We start from the raw sequence: 23,223 nt of genomic DNA, 5'->3' as shown, positions 1-23,223 counted from the left end.
CCAGATTCTTCTCCTAGGAATATGGACTTGTGATGCAAAGATGTGGGTCAGCCTCTGCTATTTGGATAAACCAAGAATATTAGAAATTCAGAAGCTGTAAGGAGGCCATGCTTTTGTATTTGCTGATATTATGAAAGTTGATCTGGAAAAGAGGTGCTAAAAAAAGAGAAGCTTCCCAGTTTCTTGACAGTCAGTTTCCAGCTACCCCTGAGATGGAAACTACCTTTTCTACCATGGGTTTCCTTGAGACACCGTGTTTCTTACAAAAAGTTCCCCTTTTTCACTTAAGCTAATTTTAGTGGGCTTCTGTGACCTACAACCAAATACACTGTAACTAAGACCCTTTTTCTCTTTTCCTTTTTCTTCCCCTTTTTTTGGGGGGGGGCAAACATGCAAACTACACACACACATACACACACTTACATATTCACACACATACACACCTATTTAAATTATAAGCCAAGAATTCTAGAACTCTATATGCTGGGTGACTTTGAGTCCCTATCCTTTGCCACTTTATCTTTATTCATTGCATCAGCTAGAATGTTTCTTAGGGATCTATAAAAACAACAAGAAATAAATGTTGGGGATCACCTGTCCCAAAAGGATTGCAATACATTATATTATTTCCCCTCTCCTCACTAGCCTCTCAATAAGGAATTATACTTCCTAACTCAGTCTTACTGATATTTCTGATTATTCACAGAGCATACGTACTTATTGAAATGAATAGTATCCAGTTCCAATGTGAGGACGGAATAGATACCTTGAAGCTGCCTGTTCTATGAGCAGGAACGTTGCCATCCATCTTGATGCTAGCAACATATAGACAAAGTATCTTATGAATGAACTATATGTTTCCCTTTTTATTCAGTTACAAAATTACAAAGATTGGAAGTGATATTCTGTGTTACAATTCACATGGCATGTGGACTTGGTAGGGTTGATTTTTTTGTTTTTACTATCTTGAAAATTGACTGATAAATGATCAAATCAATATGTTGCTCAGTTATCAAAGGTAGCTAAAGTACAGGGTAACTATGCTGTCATCTGTGAGTGCTATTGCTGGTTTTTCTAGTACAGTAGATTTAACTTTTGCTGCATCCAACCATGTAAAATTTGAGGATACTCACATAATATCATCTCAGAAGACAATTACCTTAATATCCTGGAAAAAAAATAAAGGTTTTACCAAGCAATGCTAAATAATATCAATTTTGACTTTAAGAATATAGGGCTCTAAAGGAGAGGGGTCGTGCTCGCTTCAGCAACACATATACTAAAATTGGAATGATACAGAGAAGATTAGCATGGCCCCTGTACAAGGGTGACATGCAAATTCGTGAAGCATTCCATATTTCTGAGATTGGGATTGACACATATACACTATTGATACTACATATAAAATAGATAACTAATGAGAGCCTACTGTATAGCTCAGGGAACTCTACTCAGTGCTCTGTGGTGACCTAAACGGGAAGGAAATCCAAAAAAGAGGGGATATATGCATACATATAGCTGATTCATTTTGCTGTACAGTAGAAACTAACACAACATAAAACAACTATACTCCAATAAAAATTAATTTAAAAAAATAACATGTATCTTAACATATAAATACTTTGATATGACTATACTAGGAGACATAAGGAAGGGGTCAGATGTCTACTGTGGCTAAACTCTAGAAAGACATCAAAATTAAACAATGTGAGGAAAATTTGCTAAGTGTCAAATTATTTGTAAAGATAATGAGTGCAACATAAACCCTAAAAAAGGAAAAGATCAATTCATTCAACAAATCATTATTGCACCAAGCATTGTGCTCAACTCTGGGGTTGCACCTGAAATGATCAATAATAATTACATTGGCAGAGAGGAAGATGAATAGCATTCCTAACAGTGTGAACAACAGAAACAAAGGTACAAACAAGGGGATATGTGGAGCATATTTTAGGGACATTAATTAGATTCACTTGTTTTTATAGGGGAATTAGAAAAGTTGTTTACGTTTAGAAAAGATATAGAAGGCCTTGGAAACCAGACTAAGGAATTTGGACTTCACCTTTGAGGGCAGTGACAAGCCACTTGAATGGCAATGGCAAGCCAAATTTTGAGCAAGAAAGACATACTATCACAGAGTTTTAAGAAAATAAATCTGGTAGTGAAGGCATACTTTCAGGGTGTAGACGAAGTTGAGACTCAAGATAGATTATTTAGGGGATCATTGAAATAGTCTAAGTGTCAGATGATAAAGGCTGGATTAGGAAGTTAGCAGCAGATAGAAATAGGGAGAGGAAAATTTGAAAGGCCTGAATTTGAGAGCTATGATTGGATGTGAAAGAAAAGAAAGGAGAGAGTCAAAGGTTACAGTGAGTTTAAGGCCTAGGTGGCTCAAAAAAATTACTGAGTCAAGACAGGAATCTAGTTTTAAGGAAATTTATGAGTTTAGTGTTAGGCATGTTGAACTGGAGACAATCTGGGGCCATCCAAATGGAATTATCAGACGGATTATTTAATGGTGAAAATGATAAGGCTGAGAATATAAATTCTGAATCATACACATAAAGTATCAACTATTGTAGAGTCTGATCCCCATGCTAGGAGACATTGGGGGAAATGAAGAAAGTTAACATAGCTCTGCCCTCAAGAGTTTATAATTCCAGTAGTATGCTAAATGCTAAGCTATGCTGTACAGTATTATAAGAGGTTAGAGAAGAGAGAAATAAATGTGGGGCAAGACAATCACTGAAGGCTTCTTAAAAGAGGTGGTACTTATGTCTGAACTAAAGAAGAGCCCGTATGACTTGTAGAATTTCTCAGCATATTGGTGAGGTTAACAATAATGATAAATATTTTATGATTTAATTTTGATAAATTAAAGAATAATGATAATCTCTTCCCAGCCAAGAAAATGAGTCTTTCTTCATAAACTTAGACCCTGAAGATGTTTGAAAACTAAAAGAACGTGACAAGGAACTTAATGAACATTAGGCACCAGGCTGAACTACTTGATAGCACTTTTTCTATCCCTTTCCTACCTGGTTTACATTACCTCATTTCTCAGAAAGCTCTTGGGACATCACTACAGAAAAACACTTAATTCTCTTAGCTTGTGATGCAGGATCAGAAAAAAAAAAAGTGTTACCTTAAAGGGTGAAATAAGTGACTGGAAAATAAAATACAATTCTAGCAAACATTTTAGAGTGTTTACTCCTCAGAGTACTAGGCTGGGTTGAAAGGAGGAAGCGTAGAGGCATATAAACATGACATATCCCCTGCCCTCAAAGGGGCTTGTGGTCTGGTAGAGATAATCATCTATACATAAGACAAAGTATATAGGATCAGATGGAAGGCAAAGGCAGCTCTGAAAGATGTGAACCGAAATCCCTATGATATGGTGTGGAAGGGTCACTTGTGAACACTATTCCAGTGACAGAGTTCAGCCAGTACTAATTGGCATGCCATGTAAAATTGCAATGGGCTTATCAGTTAAAGAAAATGATTTACAAGCTGTACTCTGCGTTTTGAACTCAAGCATTTATTTCTAAATCAAGTGCAGTTTGAAGAAAAATGTAAATGAAGAGCTTCTTTTATTTTAAAACTTAATTTGGGGTGATGTCATTATACAAAGCATCAGAAATAGTCTTGAAAATGAAGAAAAAATTCTTCATAACTCACATTTTACAACTCTAATATTTCAAGCAAAGAGTTGGATGAAAGTAAGAAAGAAAGCGAAATTCAGTAGCTTTTTGGCTGGAAAAGTTTGGCACTCTTCCATGACTTGCTTGCTGCAAGAGCCAGAATTTGATTCAGGGAGCTGAAAGCTTCTCCATGCTGCTCCTGTGGCCCAGAGATTCTGGCTTTGGACAGCACCATCTGGACCAGTGTGAACGACAAAGTCAAACCTCCCACGTGCATTTGACTGACTGGGCAAATCAACTTCAGAGCAAGGACACAGGCTGCCTCTCAGGCTCCATCAGCTTTCTTCCTTGGTGGTGTGGATAGCTCCAAGGTGCCACTGCCATCATGAAGAGAGTAAGGCAGCTTTTCCTGTTGCCGTATATTGCAAATCATCCAATTGTGAGTTGCTATTTATCCCCTTTTTTGGCAGCTGTAGTTACTCAGCTTCCTGTATCATCCTCTCTTCTGTGAATCAAAGAGCTTTCCTCACATATAAATCCTATCAAGTGTCTTCTTTGGCAATCCCTCATTAGAGGAGTTTTTTCCTGATTGTTTTATAAATGGGTGTGAATGTGGCTAGTGAGGCTGAGCTGAGCCCCACAGACTGTACTATATCCCAAATCTTGCTTAGGATTTTAGTCTGTCAGTTATTTTAGTCATGCCTGCTTTTCTCTTTCACTACTCTTGACAAAAGTTAAAGTTCTGAGATCACTGCAATAGATTTTGAAACCAAATGAAGAGCTCATAAAGCCTATACAGTAATCTATGCTTCCATGCTCCATGTCTCCAAGAAAATCTAAATACCATCTCTAATGCCACTCTTGTTTTGTTTTGATTTGGCCCAAGTGATTTTCCACCTAAAATCAAGCTGAGAGAGGAAGACACTCTTGATTCTTCTGCCTGTCTAGTGCAATGGATATCTGCTGATGTTTTCTTTCTTTCTTTCTTTTCTTTCTTTCTTTTCTTTCTTTCTTTCTTTCTTTCTTTCTTTCTTTCTTTCTTTCTTTCTTTCTTTCTTTCTTTCTTTCTTTCTTTCCTTCTTCTAAATTGAAGTGTAGTTGATTTACGATGTTGTGTTGCTAATGTTTTCTTGTGCAATACAAATAACATTTTCCCTTTTTAACTACCCCCCCATCTTAATAGGCAAAAGAAGATCTATTCCCAAACAAAGTTGGTGCTGTTGATCAAAAGTGACAATAGCATGCAACCTGCCAATTTGAATCCATTTCCAAAATACCTGTGCAAATTTTTTTATACCTTGATATTTCAAATGTAGACTAGTCCAGCTAGTTCACAGGTTCCCCAAATGAGCTATATGTAAGCATTTTGAAGTCCTTGAATTGTCAGCGTTTAGGCCAGAGAAAGCTCTAAGAGACTTTCTGCCCTCAGTTTATAAAACTGAATTTTAAAAATAAAACAAAAAGGCTGCCAGCTGGGTTTCTTGCTGAGCTGACTTTGCAAAAATTTGAGATTATAGTTTTAACCCTAATGAGCTCTTTGTCCCAGATTGGGCAAGAATGCTCTAGTGAGTACATATGTGGCTTTAGTAAATAACCATGAAAATTTAGGGATAATGCCAGGTAAAATCACTTTATAAGAATGAAGTTAATTGTTAGTCTGAATCAATACACAGGAGAAGATAACCCACTCTGAGTACAGATTTATAAGTAGGTTACATGCATGGGAATGTCAGAAGCTAAACAATGTCACTAGTCCAGGATATGCCTTCAGGATTAGAATAGAACTAAAGATAGCTATAATCTAATCAACTGCACTGTAATTTCTCTAAAGAATGTGCCTATACTATATGGTACTTTACTGTATGGAGTCTATAAAAAGGAGAATTGGACAGAAAAAATTGCTTGTGTTAACTAACTCTGTCCAGGAAAGAAAGGCACAATATATTGCAATAATGATAATGATAATGATGGAATCATTAACATTATCATTTACTGATGCTTAGGTGATGTAATATATGTGAAGCATGTAGAACAGTGCCTGGCACAAGTACCTATCACTAAGTGTAAGCTATAATTATTATGAAGCTGTAATAGTACAATAAAACACTCTACAAAATAATTTACAAACTTTAGTTTAAAATCTGCAGCCAGCCCACAACCTTAAGTGTTTTTACCAACCTTCAACCCTACTCCCTCCACACACCCAAATACCTTTAAAAGCTGGTCTTCCGCCATCCATCTAACTGCACAAGCCAGGACTAGGCACAATCCTGAACACCACCTTCTCCTTCATTCTTCAAATCTCATCCTTCAAGAAGGTTTATTGATTTTATTTCACTTTGTTAATATATCTGTCACTAACTTCTCTGTACCTCCAGGGTCACCACCATGGTCCAAGCCATCATTTTCTCCTTCCTAGACTATTGCAAATAGCTTCCTAACTGGTCTCCTTGTGTACCAGGGGTACCAGTTGTGTATCCCTTTCTGCTATTTAAGCAGATTCTCCATAAAGTAGTCAGAGTGATCTCTTCAAAACCCAAATCTGATCACTGACATTCTCTTTACTGGCTTTCTATTGTTCTTACACTATTACTAACCAAATCATCAACTAGTCCTACAAGGTCATGCTTAGTCTGTCCCCTGCTTACCTCTCCAACTGGAAACTATACTACTACCACTCTTCCTCCATATGCTTCAGCTACATCGCTTTCTTTCAGTTCATAAAAATGTGTTTAAAGTGAGGACTTGATCTGGAAAGTCGGGGAAGTCCTCCCAGAGAAAATGAGGTTTGAGCTGAGGAGCTGGAGGATAAGTGTTAAGTTAATGGCGGAGCCTGGTCGGGTGGTGGTGTGGGGAAGAGGGAGAAGTAATTTGGAGAAAAGGAGACCATTCCAGGAGAAGGGAACAAGTGGCATGAGCAAAAGGCCTGGAGAGGAAATGAGCTTGGTATGTTCTAGAAAAGAGTGTAGCTTAAGGGTAATGATCAAGAAGGAAAATAACACGAGTTGAAGCCAGACAAGGGGTGGGGGTCAAAGTGTGTTGAGGCTGTAGCCTACCATAAGGAATTTGCAAATGATAATAAACAAATGAGCTAAATGATTAGACCTTCATTTTTGTAAACTACAATTTGGTTCTTACTTCAAATTTTAAAACATGAGTTTCACCCTTGTTTTAGCCAAATATAAGTGTGTGTTCTTCACTAAGTCATCAATGAAGTCTGTTGGACCTGGCTTGGGTCTTCCCTGGTGGCGCAGTGGTTGAGAGTCCACCTGCCGATGCAGTGGGCACGGGTTCGTGCCCCGGTCCGGGAGGATCCCACATGCCGCGGAGCGGCTGGGCCTGTGAGCCATGGCCACTGTTGGACCTGACTTGGTAGCCAAGAGGTGCCAGGGTACAGAGAAAGGAATGCATTGCTGGTGGGGTTTCAGGTGCACTGGCACAACTGTGCAAGACAAGAACCTGGCCCACACTGTATGACACAAGCCAACTCTCTCCCTTTTGAATCCAATAACTATTACTCAACAGTTGAGAGAACAGAACCAACAAACAGCTTGCCTGGATTAACCAGTTGAAAGATGAACCTTTATATTGCTTTTGAAAAATAAAGTCGATTGGGGAACAACTTGGGGGCAAAGAGAAATAAACAAATTACATATTTGCAATTCCACCATCATGTATTTAAACATAGGGGCTGGAAAGGAATAACGTGTGGAAGGAAGGAGAGAAGGAAGAAAGGTGGGAGGGAGGGAAGAAAGGAGGGAGGAAGGAAGAGAAAAGAAAAAATAAAAACAGACTCCAAAGTTTTAAGTAAAGAGAAAAGGGCTTAAGTAAAATAGAGCATTTTGATTTGTTGCTTTTCAAGACTTTTCAGTGGAAGAAACAAGGATAAAGGAAAGTATCAAAATATTGTCTGAAAAACATCCCAGCATTTTCCGAAAAGCATTTTTCAACAAAGGCTTGAGACAATTTCCAATTATTCATATATTTTATCATCAAGAAAGGTAGCTTTGTTTTCCATATTTTAAGAATAGAAAGAAACCAAGGCACTGCATTCTTGTGTAGCATATGCAAGTCACTCTTAACAGAACACAAAATGAAACAGGTTTCTTGGTGTCTCATCTACCTTAGTTCACCATTATCATGGAAAATTCCATGAGGGCAGGGAGGATCTTATCTCATTGCCATTAGTATCTACCACAGAGCATGCCACATAGTACCCGCTCAATAAATATTTGTTAAATGGCTGAGTAAACCATTCCTCCCCAGGCTCAGAAGTACCATTTGCTCTTCATTCATTGTCTGGAGTTTCTACCTATAGAGAGCAATATAGAACTTGCCAATATCAGTGTCTTAGAAACTGAATACATAGCAATTTGGCAGGTTGCATTGTCCCACTTATGTTTTAGAAAGTAACTTTCTTCTTAGACATCTGTTTGCTTAAAACTCTTGGGTTTTGTTAATGGTAGTATTTAAAGACAGTTATTTTTAGTTGACATTTTCCATTTTCACAAGGAATGAGCCTAACATGCATGGTTGCACTACTCTGTCTTTGCACTCATATAAGGGAGGTCATGGGCTCTGGCTTCTGCTGGTGAAGTAGGTGCCTGGATTAATTTGAGTTTGGCTGGTCATGCCCTTCCAAATGTCCACATTCTACCTACCCTTCACACAGCAGATTAAGAGTGATCTCACTATATTCCATGCTAAATGCTACCTTGTTTGTGTTTGAATAATAGATTTTTTTTAGCTATCAAAGTGGTATACTCTAGCATATATTATAATCTGGTAATCCTTGTGTGAAATACAGATTGTTGACCTATCATTCAGATGGTGATTCAGTATATATTGACCTCCCATCAATGTGCTGAAGGCAATGTCAGGCACTTTTATACACTTTGCCTTATTAATCCTCTCAACAACTTTGTGAATAGGTGTTGTTACTCCATTATCACAAATGAGTAAACTGAGTCTCAAGGGAGGTGTATAACTTGCACATAGTCATACAAAGGGGCATTCCAAACTTCTGGAATTATTGTTGCCTTGGCAACCATATCATTCTTCTCAAATGAAGCTTGTTGTATTCATTTTATATTATGACTAAAACAATGCATATTAATGACAGAAGTATCTTAACATAGAAACAAGAAAAAGGGAAAAGGAAAAATAAGAACAAAAAGCAACCATAATAAAAACTGTTTAGAGACAACTGCTGGAAATGCCTTGCTGTATGTTTTTCAGGGATTTTTCTATGTATATTTTTAAGGAGTCAGACTTTGGGTAGTTTTTTTTTTTTTTTTTTTTTTTGCGGTACGCGGGCCTCTCACTGTTGTGGCCTCTCCCGTTGTGGAGCACAGGCTCCGGACACGCAGGCTCAGCGGCCATGGCTCACGGGCCCAGCCGCTCCGCGGCATGTGGGATCTTCCCGGACCGGGACACGAACCCGTGTCCCCTGCATCGGCAGGCGGACTCTCAACCACTGCGCCACCAGGGAAGCCCTTTTGGGTAGTTTTATAACACTTTTTTCTCAATTAACAATTATGATCGGGACTTCCTTGGGTGGTCCAATGGTAAAGAATCCGCCTTCCAGTGCAGGAGATGGGGGTTTGATCCCTGACTGGGCAACTAAGCCCACATACCACAACTAGAGAGAGAAAACCGCACCTGCAACTAGAGAGACACCCTTGTGCCACGACGAAGACCCAACACAGCCAAAAAAAAACCAAAAACAAACAAACAAAAAATTATGATCATATATTATTCCAATAAAAAAGACTACATCATAATTTTAATGGCTGCCTTATATTCCATCTCATGGATCTGCCATAATTTATTTAATCAATCCTCCTTTTTCTATACTTATAAGCTGTTTCCAATGTTTTGCTGTAACAAATCATGCTGCAAAGAACTTCATTACAACTCTGTTTTTACCCACATCTTTATTAATTTACTTGAAATAAATTCCTACAGTGGAATTTCTGGATCAAAAAGCATGCACATTTTGCAATTTGTTTGTTTGTTTGTTTGTTTGTTTTGATATATATTCACTGTGTCTCTTAATTTGAGCCCAGGACTAAAGCCCAAGCCAGGGGAGACATATTTAAAAGAGGAAGAAATGTTGCCATGTTTCTCTTCTGCTTTCTTATGATTATCCAAGCCTCACCTGACTTGTTATCATCCCCTAGTCATCGCTTCTTCCAGTCATTTGCAGTCTCTGCATTCGTACTTTGCCAGTAATTCGCTTAAGACAGCCAATAGGGCAGAGCTAGAATCTGACTTATGTCTCAATATTAATGATGACTGGTCACAGGTAGCCACACAACTAAGGAGGCAGATATATAATTATTAGCATTTGGTAGCTAAATGAATCTTTCTGAAATAGGAACTTCTGAGTCCAATAATTCAACTATTTAAAATTTAATTCTATTTTCTTTCCATCTCTTTAGATTTATCTTTCGATTATGATTCTTGCTTTCAGTCACTGGTCCCTAATAAATCTTTTTGAAAAATCATTAGACATTTTTCTTCTTACATTTTTTTTTCATGGGAGGAAATGTGTTTGCAGATTGTCTACAAATACTGTTCAGGTTAAATGATTTCATCCTCAATGTTGAAATGCAATTAGGACTTAAAATGGCCTCTAAGAAATGCCATATTTCAGTACCTGTGAGTAGAGGAAAACAGCCTATATTTGAAAATGAATTCATTGCTGACACATGAAAGGAGTTTATTTGATGCTTTCACATCTCCATTAAAGGCCTGGTTGGAGAACAGTATGGAGGTTCCTTAAACTAAAAATAGGGGCTTCCTTGGTGGCGCAGTGGTTGAGAGTCCACCTGCCGATGCAGGGGACACGGGTTTGTGCCCCGGTCCGGGAAGATCCCACGTGCCGTGGAGCAGCTGGGCCCGTGGGCCATGGCCGCTGAGCCTGCATGTCCGGAGCCTGTGCTCCGCAACGAGAGAGGCCACAACAGTGAGAGGCCCGCGTACTGCAAAAAATAAAAAAAACTAAAAATGGAACTACCATGCAACCCAGCAATCCCACTACTGGGCATATACCCTGGGAAAACCATAATTCAAAAAGAGTCATGTACCACAATGTTCATTGTAGTTCTATTTATAATAGCCAGGACATGGAAGCAATCTAAGTATCTGTCAACAGATGAATGGATAAAGAAGATGTGGCACATATATACAATGGAATATTACTCAGCCATAAAAAGAAATGAAATTGAGTTATTTGCAGTGAGGTAGATAGACCTAGAGTCTGTCATACAGAGTGAAGTAAGTCAGAAAGAGAAAAATAAATACCGTATGCTAACACATATATAGAGAATCTAAAAAAAAAAAAAATGGTTCTGAAGAACCTAGGGGCAGGACAGGAATAAAGAAGCAGATGTAGAGAATGGACTTGAGGACACGGGGAGGGGGAAGGGTAAGCTGGGACGAAGTGAGAGAGGGGCATGGACTCATATATACTACCAAATGTAAAATAGATAGCTAGTGGGAAGCAGCCGCATAGCACAGGGAGATCAGCTCGGTGCTTTGTGACCACCTAGAGGGGTGGGATAGGGAGGGTGGAATGGAGACGCAAAAGAGAGGAGATATGGGGATATATGTATATGTATAGCTGATTCACTTTGTTATAAAGCAGAAATTAACACACCATTGTAAAGAAATTATACTCCAATAAAGGTGTTTAAAAAAAAAAAAAGGTCCGATTGACTGGCGTCACAACCCTTTTTGGCCATTTCTTTTGTTAATGAGAAAGTCTCCCCTCTTTAGCACATTAATAAATGAGTGATCATCATAAAGGTCTAGACTCTAAAGCACAAACCCAGGAACACCCAGATATATTTTGATGGCTTCAGGGCAATTCTTGTTACAATAAATAATATTAAAATACTGTCTCTATAGAGAGACAAATACAAAGAAGGCTGGACTGCAGTTAAAGCCTCTATCAAGCTGGACTCACCGCTGCTGGTGTCTAACACAACAGGATGCTTAGCATCATCTGTTGCAGCAGGATTTCATGTGCATCCAGATTTCCCTATCAATAGTCTGAATAGCAACTCTTTCTCAATTAAGGTGATCTTATTTTTAAACCATGATAGTGTAAAAATAAAAATAAGCTGTATAGAATATGGAAGCAAGATTTCCAGAAAATGCCCTTTGCAGCCCTTTCTCCCTCTCTGTTTCCAAAATCAAATCTTTATTTTGAATTCTGGTCACCTCCCTCCTGGGTGACTACAGTCGTCTAGCAATCCTCCCTACATCCAAATGCATTCCACTACAATAAATCCTGTAACTCAAGCGATGCCATAAATACCTAATCTCTGGTATATTACTGACATACAAAAGTGAGAAATCATAAAGGAAAGTGGAAAATTAAAACAGTCAAGGAAGATGGGAGTTGAATATTGAGGAAGAGGCATGATTTGAATGAGTAAGAGGAAATGAAATTTGTGTCTACCCTAGCACACAACAGTGTCCCATTCTACCCTGACTAGATGGCCCATATGGCCCATGCTGGGAATCTCCCTGAGAAAGATGGAGAGAAAGAGAGAGAGATTGATTTGACTGCAGATCCCTACTAGGTTTCTAAGCCAAGACTTATTTAAGGAACAGCCTGGAGAACATCCACTTTGAAGGAACAGCTTAATACTCTGAACTTTCTCCCCACCCCTGGTCCTCTCATCCATGTCTGGGGCTCAACACTTCGGGAGGCCTCAGGCAAGTTCCTCCATCTCTGTAGCCAGTGTTCCCCCTTCAAGCTTTGCCGCAAGAGCCCATAGTGAGAAAAATTGTTAGCAAAAAATCTGAAAGCAACCTAAATGGAAAGAGCCCAGCAAATTTTCAGTGTCTCAAATGTTAGAAAAGAATGTGCACATTGACCATTCTGGTCTCTCCTTAGAGACTCCTTTCATTCAGAATTAAAGGAGGGAGGAGGAAGGAGACTGGTTAAGGAAGTTAAGCTCTGGATTTTCCTTACAGCATTCTCAGCAATGCTGTGGATGTATCTATGTATGTCTGTGTGTCTGGTTTTGTGTCTTAAGTTGAACACTTTTCTAGAAAACACAGGGTAGCAATTAAGAACCTAGAGTTTTTCATCAGATGGAAATGGGATTGAACCAAAGCTCTTCCATTTATTAGCTATATAGCTTATCAGAAACACTTAACCCCCTAAGCTTTAGTTTTCTCATCTGTGAACTGTAAATAATAGTACCTACCTCCTAGAATTACTGTGAAATCTAAATGTTGTAACCTACATAGAGTACATATGATAGTGCCTGGGCCCAAAGTCGGCAGTTAATAAATCACTGCTGTTGCTGCTGTGGCTGCTGTCATTATTATTATTCCTGTTCTTATTTTCTTAGTCACTAGACACATAAAATGTCTTTTTCCAGTCCCCTCCCACACTGTGTTGGGAGGACAGGTAATGAAATTCTCTGACTTATTAGAGGATATATGTTACAATCAACTATTGAGCTTAGTAGGGTTGCTGATTCATTGTCTCAATATTGTACATTTGGTTATGTTCTATTCTAATTTCCTGGAAACAGCTCATCCCTCGCCCAGAGCACCAGCATCCTAGAATATTCATTCATCAGATGTGTCTTGAGCACCTGGTACATACTGGGTATGTGCTATGCCCTGGAGATACAATTGTAAGCAGGATGCCCATGGTGCCTATCTTTGAAGAGTTCCCAGTCTGATTTTGTTTATTAAGAGGAAGGGTGATGTGACTAGAGAGAGAGAGAGACGTATATGGTATGTTCTATGACAGAAATTAGCAGCCAATGTTAAGAAAGTAAGAGCATAGGACAGCCTAGGTGACATGTCAGGGAAGGCTTTCCAGGGTAACTGTCTCTAGATTTATGTCTTAAAGTGTATATAGAAATTATATCCAGAGAGAGGGGATATAATTTCTGTTATTCCTGACAGATCTAGCAAAATGTGCAAAGATGTAGGTTATGAAAGACCAGAGCACATAAAGAAACAGCAAGTAGATCAGTATGATTGAAGAATAGGAAAAGGATGGGGGTGGGGGGCAGGGAAGGACAGTAGGACTTGGGAGGTAAGTAGGGGTCAAATCGTGAAGGTCCTTAGGAGCCATGTTAATGAGTTTGTTTATTATTCTGAAGAAAATAGGAAGTTGTGTTGAAGTGGCTTAAGCACCCGGACATCAGGGTGGAAAATGCAGTGTTGGAGGGAAAAAATTATAAACCTGTATACCAGTAAGGAAGCTATTGCAATAACCCAGGAGAGAACAGATGAGGCCTGAAAATAATGGCAGTGGTGGTAGAGAGGAGAGAACGCATTGAGTAGAGAGTTAAGAAGTAGAATCAACAGGGTTAGATATGTCACTTCTAACCATAGCATTGTTTTAGTACAGTTAACAAATCCTTACTGAGCACTTATTCATTCTATTTATACAGAAATGAACAAAGCACCACAGTCTTGCTTCCTGATAGAGGAGATGAGACATACACAATATGCCTAAGGTATGAGAGAAGGGCAGGAGTGGAGCTACAAGCTAAGAGCTGTAGGAGTGGTGACGAAGGCAGCATCATTTCTACTTGTGATTTTTAATATTAGAGAGAAGCAAGATGGAGGAGATGTTATCTAACTTAGTTTACACAGATTAATGCATAAACCAGAATGTCAGGGTTTGAAAAAAATTTTTTTGGTTATAAAAAATATTCCAGAAGAATTAAACAATGTCTTAGTTTCTCTGATGAATAAAAATATAGTAAGGTAAGCTTTTTATTATTACCAGGAGGTTGCCAAGTGAGTATGGAACCAGAATCGGTAGAATTAACTGGATCATCTTATTAGCTGTGGTCTGAATGTTTGCATCTCTCCGAAATTCATGTATTGAAAACCTAATGGCCAAGGTGAAGGTATTAGGAGGTGGGGCCTTTGGGAGGTGGTTAGGTCATGAAGACAAAGCCCTCATGAATATGATTAGTGCTCTTATAAAAGAAGTTCCTTAGAGCTAACTTACCCATTCCACCATGTGAGGACACAACAAGAAGTCTGTGACCTGGAAGAGGATCCTCACAAGAACCCGAGCATGAGGACACCCTGATCTTAGACTTCCAGCCTCCAGAACTGGAGAAATCAATTTCTGTTGTTTATAAGCCACCCAGTCTCTGGTATTTTGTTATAGCATCCAGAACAAACTAAGACAGCTACTAACTTTAAATTTGGGGAAAGCCATCCTGAAGCAGTGAGATCTAGAGGATAAATAAGAATCACCCACACAAAGATGGAGGAAAGAGTGTTCCAGGCAGAGGAGACAACATGACTGAAGGCCATGATGTGAGATATAGTTCAGTGTGAACTGAAAGAAATCTAACACGTGACTGGGGAGGAGAGAGTGATGGGGAGAGCGCTGAGAGATGGGACTGAACCTGAGAAGCCTTGTAAGATTTTGAACTTCACCCTCAAGGCAACTGCAATTGGCTGAAGTGTTTTAAGGATGGGTCTGACCGCATCATATTTTCACTTTAAGATTGCTCTGCCTGCAGATTGGAGGGGAATTTGAAAGGAAACAATACTGGAGGCGGGGAGACCAGACAGGAAGCTCTTGTAGTATTCCAGGCAAGAAGTGACAGTGGGTCGTGACAGAGAATATGGAGAGAAATATTTAGATAGCAGAATAGATAAAAGTTGGCAAGTGACTGAATAAGGGGTGTGGAGTGAATGTAAGATGAATCCCGTGTATTTGGCTTGAGCAACTGGGCGAATGGTGATGCTATTCACTGGTACAGGAGACACCGGAACAGAAACAGACAAACAAGATAGAAAAGATAATGGGTTCTGTTTGGGACAGGTTGCGTTTCAGTTGCTTGTGTGAAATCCAAATGTAAATGCCAAGTTGGCAGTTGAATATGTAGATCTTGGGCTCAGAGTTGAGGAATAGGCTAACAAGCTCTCTTTGAGAGATGTGGGCACACTAATTACACTTCACTTACTGCTACAGATAGTTAATATCATCCATTTTGAACTCATCTTAATTATTTTCTGTCACAGAAGATAATCTTATCTAATGCTTATTGACTGGTTTCAGTAATCAGAAAAGCCATCATGGACAAGGTGGCATTTGATCTGGACCTCTGAAAGGCAAAGATGGTGACAAAAAAGAGGGTATTCGAGGCAAAGAGGCGAGAGACAGAAAAACAACTGTTCAGGGAAGATGAGTCTTCCAAATTGACTATAGCACGAGGATGATATATGCATTCAAGTGACTGTGTGCCAGAGGAATGTAAAGTTGAATAAGGGTTGGGGTCTGCACTCCTTTAAGAAGCCATCCCTCAATCCCCGGGTTGAGTTACAAGCATGTCCTCTGTGCTTCCTGAGTACCCTCTGCTCAGTCTCGTTATTGGACTTAGCCACGTTATATTGAAAGCATTTATTTCTTGTGTCAGCCTTCTCCACTATAACAAGAATTCTTCATATTCACCATGTTATCCCCATGCCTAGCACATGCACTCGTCATGGTAAATACTCAATGAATTTTCATTGGAACGAACTGAACTGCAACCAAGGAGCTTACAGTCTAGTGGGGAAAATGTGGAAGCTAAAGCTGGAAAGAAACATATTGCAGAGAGATCTAAGTGTCAAGAGAAAGTGTTGGGATTATATTGGTAGGCAACAGGGTGTCAAGGAAAGTTTTTGAAGCTGATTTTGAAACAATCAAAGTGTGTTTTGAGAATATTGATCTAATAGCCACGTCTAGAATGCATTGGAGGAGGCAAGATGTAAGTCAAAAGGGTACATAGCACAGTCAGCTGACTCATAGTAGGTACTCAGTAGACATTAATGAAAAAATGGATAAAAGTCAGGGACAGAAAATAAGGAATAGGTGCAACTATTAGCCAAGGAATTGAATGCATGCTCAGATACCCAGTAGCTCTCTGGAATGCTTCTACCACCAACAGCATTATGTATATTTTATAGTGCTGTAGTGTGGACCTGTTATAATAGGGTTTCACTGCAGCAAGCATAAACTTTGCTCCCCACATCTCTTTTTTTAAAAAATTTCTCCCAATGAATTAATTTTAAGGAGATGATGTTATTTTACATGATTTTGTTGGGACTCAGGTCATTTAGCTGCATGATTAATACTCTACCATGAGCCTGCATGCCATCAGGCAACATACCTATACACTGAAAGTTTCAATTGAGCAAAACAGAAACAGCTTTAATAGTGATTATTGTGTGTGAAAATTTTCAGGGGTGGAAGACTGGCTATTATTGATCAAAATGGGAATCATTCTTCTGTCTTTGTTATTTTGTTGTGGAGACTCCTACACATTTGCATTTGATTATAGCTGTTGCACAGCTGTTCTGTTTTCTCATAACTTGCTCTCTCATACCAAATATCATAGACAATCAATCAGAACATCAAAGTGTCCTATTTCTAGATTCCTTCAGCCCAGAAGCCCAGTGACAATAAGCTGAGGTTTACCTCTGGATCTAATTAATGTGTGGATCCAACTGTTGTGCTATATGGGCTCAGTTTTCCTAAGTCAAGCCTGTGGATCTGTATTGCATCTAGCTGAGTTTTAAAATGCTGCAATCAAATTGGCCAGTCAAACAGAAAGAACAAATTTTATTTAAAAAAAAAAATGAAAAAGAAGGGAATGCAATTTTCTCTTTCCTTGGGAAGCCACTGGCTTATGTAACTACTATATTTTGGTAAATGTAAGTTTTCATTATGAAGACACTGTATTTATTTGAAATCCATTTTTAAAAAATCAATGTGTCTATTCCACCTGAGGGTTATTTTATGCTGAAAACAAATAGCATTATTTTTCTAATATTGAAATAAGTGCTTCCACTGCTAAAATAAATGATTTATTTCAATAGAAGAAAATTGACATGTGTCTAAAGCACTTTTATTTCTTATGGTTTATTTTATTTCCTTTATATAATTTTATCTCTTACTTTATGAATGAAGTTAAAGTTGGATTTTTATTCTGCTTAATTCTTGTAATTTGGACAATTTCTGCCTCAAACAAGTCTTTGCTGGCTTGTATACATCTGTACTGAAAACATTAGCCTTAAGTGAGGCCACGGTGGAAAGCCACATGGGTGCCTAAGCTTTCTGTAATAAGCAGATTAGAATGTGCCCATGTGTTCAAGTCCTAAAGGTAACCAGGAAGAGAAGGCCTACTGAAAATCAGATAGAGAGATTACTTAAGAGAGCATCCAAGTCTTTTAAATTGGAGAATAAGTGAGTTTTCACTCTGTTCTATGTCCATAAGGTAAAATATACATGAATATGCTAATTTGTGCAAAAAGAAACACAGGAAGGACCAAACATAAAATAATGTGATTCATTACCTATAGGCGATATGTGGGAATGGGGTGGGCAGGATGGGGAGAAGGAAACAGAGTAGAAGACATGGGTCAGGGAGTCACTACTCTTGAGTATACTTTTTTTGGAGAGTTCTGATGTTGCAACCATGATAGTACTGCACATAATCAAAAAATTAAATAAATGAGAGATGGGGTCAAAATGGCAGAGTAGAACGTGCTCTCACTCCCTCTTGCAAGAACACCAGAATCACAACTAATTGCTGAACAATCATCAAAAGAAAAACACTGGAAATCAGCAAAAAAGATACCCCAAATCCAAAGACAAAGGAGAAGTCACAATGAGACGGTAGGAGGGGCGCAATCACAAAAAAATAAAATCCCATAACTGCTGGGTAGGTGACTCACAAACTGGAGAACACTTATACCATAGAAGTCCACCCACTGCACTGAATGTTCTGAGCCCCAAGTCAGACATCTTAACTGGGGGTCCAGCAACGGGAGAAGAAATTCCTAGATAATCAGACTTTGAAGGCTAGTGGGATTTGATTGCAGGATTTTGACAGAACTGTGGAAAACAGAGACTCCACTCTTGGAGGGCACACACAAAGTAAGGTGCTCATCGGGAAACAGGGGAAGGAGCAGTGACCACATAGAAGACTGAACCAGCCTTACAGGTTAGTGTTGGAGGTTCTCCTGCAGAGGCTGGGGGTGGATGTGTCTCACTGTGAGGACAACAACACTGGCAGCAGAAGTTCTGGGAAGTACTCCTTGGCATGAGCCCTCCCAGAGTCTGTCTTTAGCCCCACCAAAGAGTCCAGGTAGGCTCCAGTGTTGGGTTGCCTCAGGCCAAACAACCAACAGGGAGGGAACCCAGACCCACCCATCAGCAGTCAAGTAGATTAAGTTTTACTGAGCTCAGCCCCCCAGAAAAACAGTCAACTCTACCCATCACCAGTCCCTCCCATGAAGCCTCTTAGATAACATCATCCACCAGAGAGCAGGCAACAGAAGCAAGAAGAACTACAATCCTGTAGCCTGTGGAACAAAAAACACATTTACAGAGAGATAGACAAGATGAAAAGGCAGAGGGCTATATACCAGATGAAGGAACAAGATAAAACCCTAGAAAAAAACCTAAATGCAGTGGAAAGAGGCAACCTTCCAGAAAAAGAATTCAGAATAATGATAGTGAAGATGATCCAGGACCTCAGAAAAAGAATGGAGGCAAAGATGGAGAATATGCAAGAAATGTTTAACAAAGACCTAGAAGAATTAAAGAACAAACAAACAGAGATGAACAATATAATAACTGAAATGAAAAATACAATAGAAGGAATCAATAGCAGAATAACTGAGGCAGACCAACAGATAACTGACCTGGAACACAGAATGCTGGAATTCAATGCTGTGGAACAGAATAAAGAAAAAAAGAATGAAAAGAAATGAAGACAGCCTAAGAGACATGTGGGACAACATTAAACATAACAACATTCGCATTGTAGGGGTCCCAGAGGGAGAAGAGTGAGAGAAAGGACCTGAAAAAATATTTCAAGAGATTATAGTCAAAAACTTCCCTAACATGGGAAAGGAAATAGCCATCCAAGTCCAGGAATTGCAGAGAGTCCCATACAGGATAAACCCATGGAGAAACATGCTGAGACACATAGTAATCAAATTGACAAAAATTAAAGACAAAGAAAAATTATTGAAAGCAGCAAGGGAAAAACAACAAATAACATACAAGGGAACTCCCATAAGAATAAAAGCTGATTTCTCAAAAGAAACTCTACAAGCCAGAAGGGAATGGCATGATATAATTAAGTGCTGAAAAGAAAGAACCAACAACCAAGATAGCTCTACCTGGCAAGGATCTCATTCAGATTTGATGGAGAAATCAAAAGCTTTACAGACAAGCAAAAGCTAAGAGAACTCAGCACCACCAAACCAACTCTACAACAAATGTTAAAGGAACTTCTCTAAGTGGGAATCACAAGACAAGAAAAGGACCTACAAAAACAAACACAAAACAATTAAGAAAATGGTCATAGGAACATACATATCGATAATTAGCTTACATGTGAACTGATTGAATGCTCTGACCAAAAGATACAGGCTTGCTGAATGGATACAAAAACAAGACCCATATATATGCTGTCTACAAGAGACCCACTTCAGACCTAGAGACACATACAGACTGAAAGTGAGGGTTGATGGAAAAAGATATTCCATGCAAATGGAAATCAAAAGAAAGCAGGAGTAGCAATACTCATATCAGATAAAATAGACTTTAAAATAAAGAATGTTACAAGAGACAAGGAAGGACACTACATAATGATCAGGGGATCAATCCAATAAGAAGATATAACAATTAAAATACATATGCACCCAACATAGGAGCACCTCAATACATAAGGCAACTGCTAACAGCTATAAAAAAGGAAATCAATAGTAACACAAAAATACTGGAGGACTTTCACACCTCATTTACACCAATGGACAGATCATCCAAAATGAAAATAAATAAGGAAACAGAAGCTTTAAATGACACAATAGACCAGATAGATTTAATTGATATTTATAGGACATTCCATCCAAAAACAGCAGATTACACTTTCTTCTCAAGTGTGCAAGGAATATTCTCCAGGATAGATCACATCCTGGGTCACAAATCAAACCTCAGTAAATTTAAGAAAACTGAAATCATATCAAGCATCTTTTCTGACCACAACACTATGAGATTAGAAATGAATTACAGGGAAAAAAACATAAAAAACAAAAACATGTGGAGGCTAGACACGACGTTACTAAATAACCAAGAGATCACTGAAGAAATCAAAGAGGAAATCAAAAAATACCTAAAGACAAATGATAATGAAAACACGATGATCCAAAACCTATGGGATGCAGCAAAAACAGTTCTAAGAGAGAAGTTTATACCTCTACAAGCCTACCTCAAGAAACAATAAAAATCTCGTATAAACAATCTAACCTTACACCTAAATGAACTAGAGAAAGAAGAACAAACAAAACCCAAAGTTAGCAGAAGGAAAGAAATCATAAAGATCAGAGCAGAAATAAATGAAACAGAAACAAAGAAAACAATAGGACCAATCAATAAAACTAAAAGTTGGTTCTTTGAGAAGACAAACAAAATTCATAAACGATTAGCCAGACTCATCAAGAAAAACAGGGAGAGGACTCAAATCAATAAAATTAGAAATTAAAAAGGAGAAGTTACAACAAACAATGCAGAAATACAAAGCATCCTAAGAAACTACTACAAGCAACTCTATGCCATTAAAATGGGCAACCTGGAAGAAATGGACAAATTCTTAGAAAGGTATAACCTTCCAAGACTGAACCAGGAAGAAATAGAAAATATGAACAGACCAATCACAAGCACTGAAATTGAAACTGTGATTAAAAGTCTTCCAACAAACAAAAGCCCAGGACCTGATGGTTTCACAGGTGAATTCTATCAAACATTTAGAGAAGAGCTAACACCCATCATTCGCAAACTCTTCCAAAAAATTGCAGAAGAAAGAATACTCCCAAACTCATTCTACAAGGCCACCATCACTCTGATACCAATACCAGACAAAGATACTACAAAAAAAGAAAATTCCAGACCAATATCACTGAGGAATATAGATGCAAAAATCCTCAACAAAATACTAGCAAACAGAATCCAACACCACATTAAAAGGATCATACACCATGATCAAGTGGGATTTATCCCAGGGATGTAAGGATTCTTCAATATATGCAAATCAATCAATGTGATACACCATATTAACAAATTGAAGAATAAAAACCATATGATCATCTCAATAGTTGCAGAAAAAGCTTTTGACAAAATTCAACATCTATTTATGATAAAAACTCTCCAGAAAGTAGGCATAGAGGGAAACTATCACAACATAATAAAGACCATATATGAAAAACCCACAGCAAGCATCATTTTCAGTGGTGAAAAACTGAAAGCATTTCCTCTAAGATCAGGAACAAGACAAGGATGTCCACTCTCGCCACTATAACTCAACATAGTTTTGGAAGTCCTAGCCACAGCAATCAGAGATGAAAAAGAAATAAAAGGAATACAAATTGGAAAAGAAGTAAAACTGTCACTGTTTGCAGATGACATGATACTATACATAGAGAGCCCTAAAGATGCCACCAGAAAACTACTAGAGCTAATCAATGAACTTGATAAAGTTGCAGGATACAAATTTAATGCACAGAAATCTCTTGCATTCCTATACAACAATGATGAAAAATCTGAAAGAGAAATTATGGAAACACTCCCATTTACCACTGAAACAAAAAGAATAAAATATCTAGGAATGAATCTACCTAGGGAGACAAAAGACCTGTATACAGAAAACTGTAAGCCACTGCTTAAAGAAATTAAAGATGATACAAACAGATGGAGAGATATACCATGTTGTTGGATTGGAAGAATCAATATTGTGAAAATGACTATACTACCCAAAGCAGTATACAGATTCAATGAAATCCCTATCAAATTACCAATGGCATTTTTTACAGAACTAGAATGAAACATCTTAAAATTTGTTTGGAGACACAAAAGACCCCGAATAGCCAAAGCAGTCTTGAGGGAAAAAAACGGAGGTGGAAGAATCAGACTTCCTGACTTCAGAATATACTACAAAACTACAGTAATCAAGACAATATGGTACTGACAGAAAAACAGAAACATAGATCAATGGAACAGGATAGAAATCCCAGAGATAAACCCACACACCTATGGTCAACTAATCTATGACAAAGGAGGCAAGGATACATAATGGAGAAAAGACAGTCTCTTTAATAAGTGGTGCTGGGAAAACTGAACAGCTACAAGTAAAAGAATGAAATTAGAACACTCCCTAACACTATACACAAAAATAAACTCAAAATGGATTAGAGACCTAAATGTAAGACCGGACACTATAAAACTCTTAGAGGAAAACATAGGAAGAACACTCTTTGACATAAATCACAGCAAGATCTTTTTTTGATCCACCTCCTAGAGTAATGGAAATAAAAACAAAAATAAACAAATGGGACCTAATGAAACTTCAAAACTTTTGCAAAGCAAAGGAAACTACAAATAAGACAAAAGACAACCCTCAGAATGGGAAAATATATTTGCAAACAAATCAATGGACAAATGATTAATCTCCAAAATATATAAACAGTTCATGCACCTCAATATTAAAAAAACAAACAACCCAATCAAAAAATGGGCAGA

This window comes from Stenella coeruleoalba (genome assembly GCF_951394435.1).
Source record: "Stenella coeruleoalba genome assembly, chromosome: X".
In the NCBI taxonomy this organism is placed as follows: domain Eukaryota; kingdom Metazoa; phylum Chordata; class Mammalia; order Artiodactyla; family Delphinidae; genus Stenella; species Stenella coeruleoalba.
The sequence above is the reverse complement of the archived record's forward strand: the minus strand, read 5'-3'. Positions refer to the sequence as shown.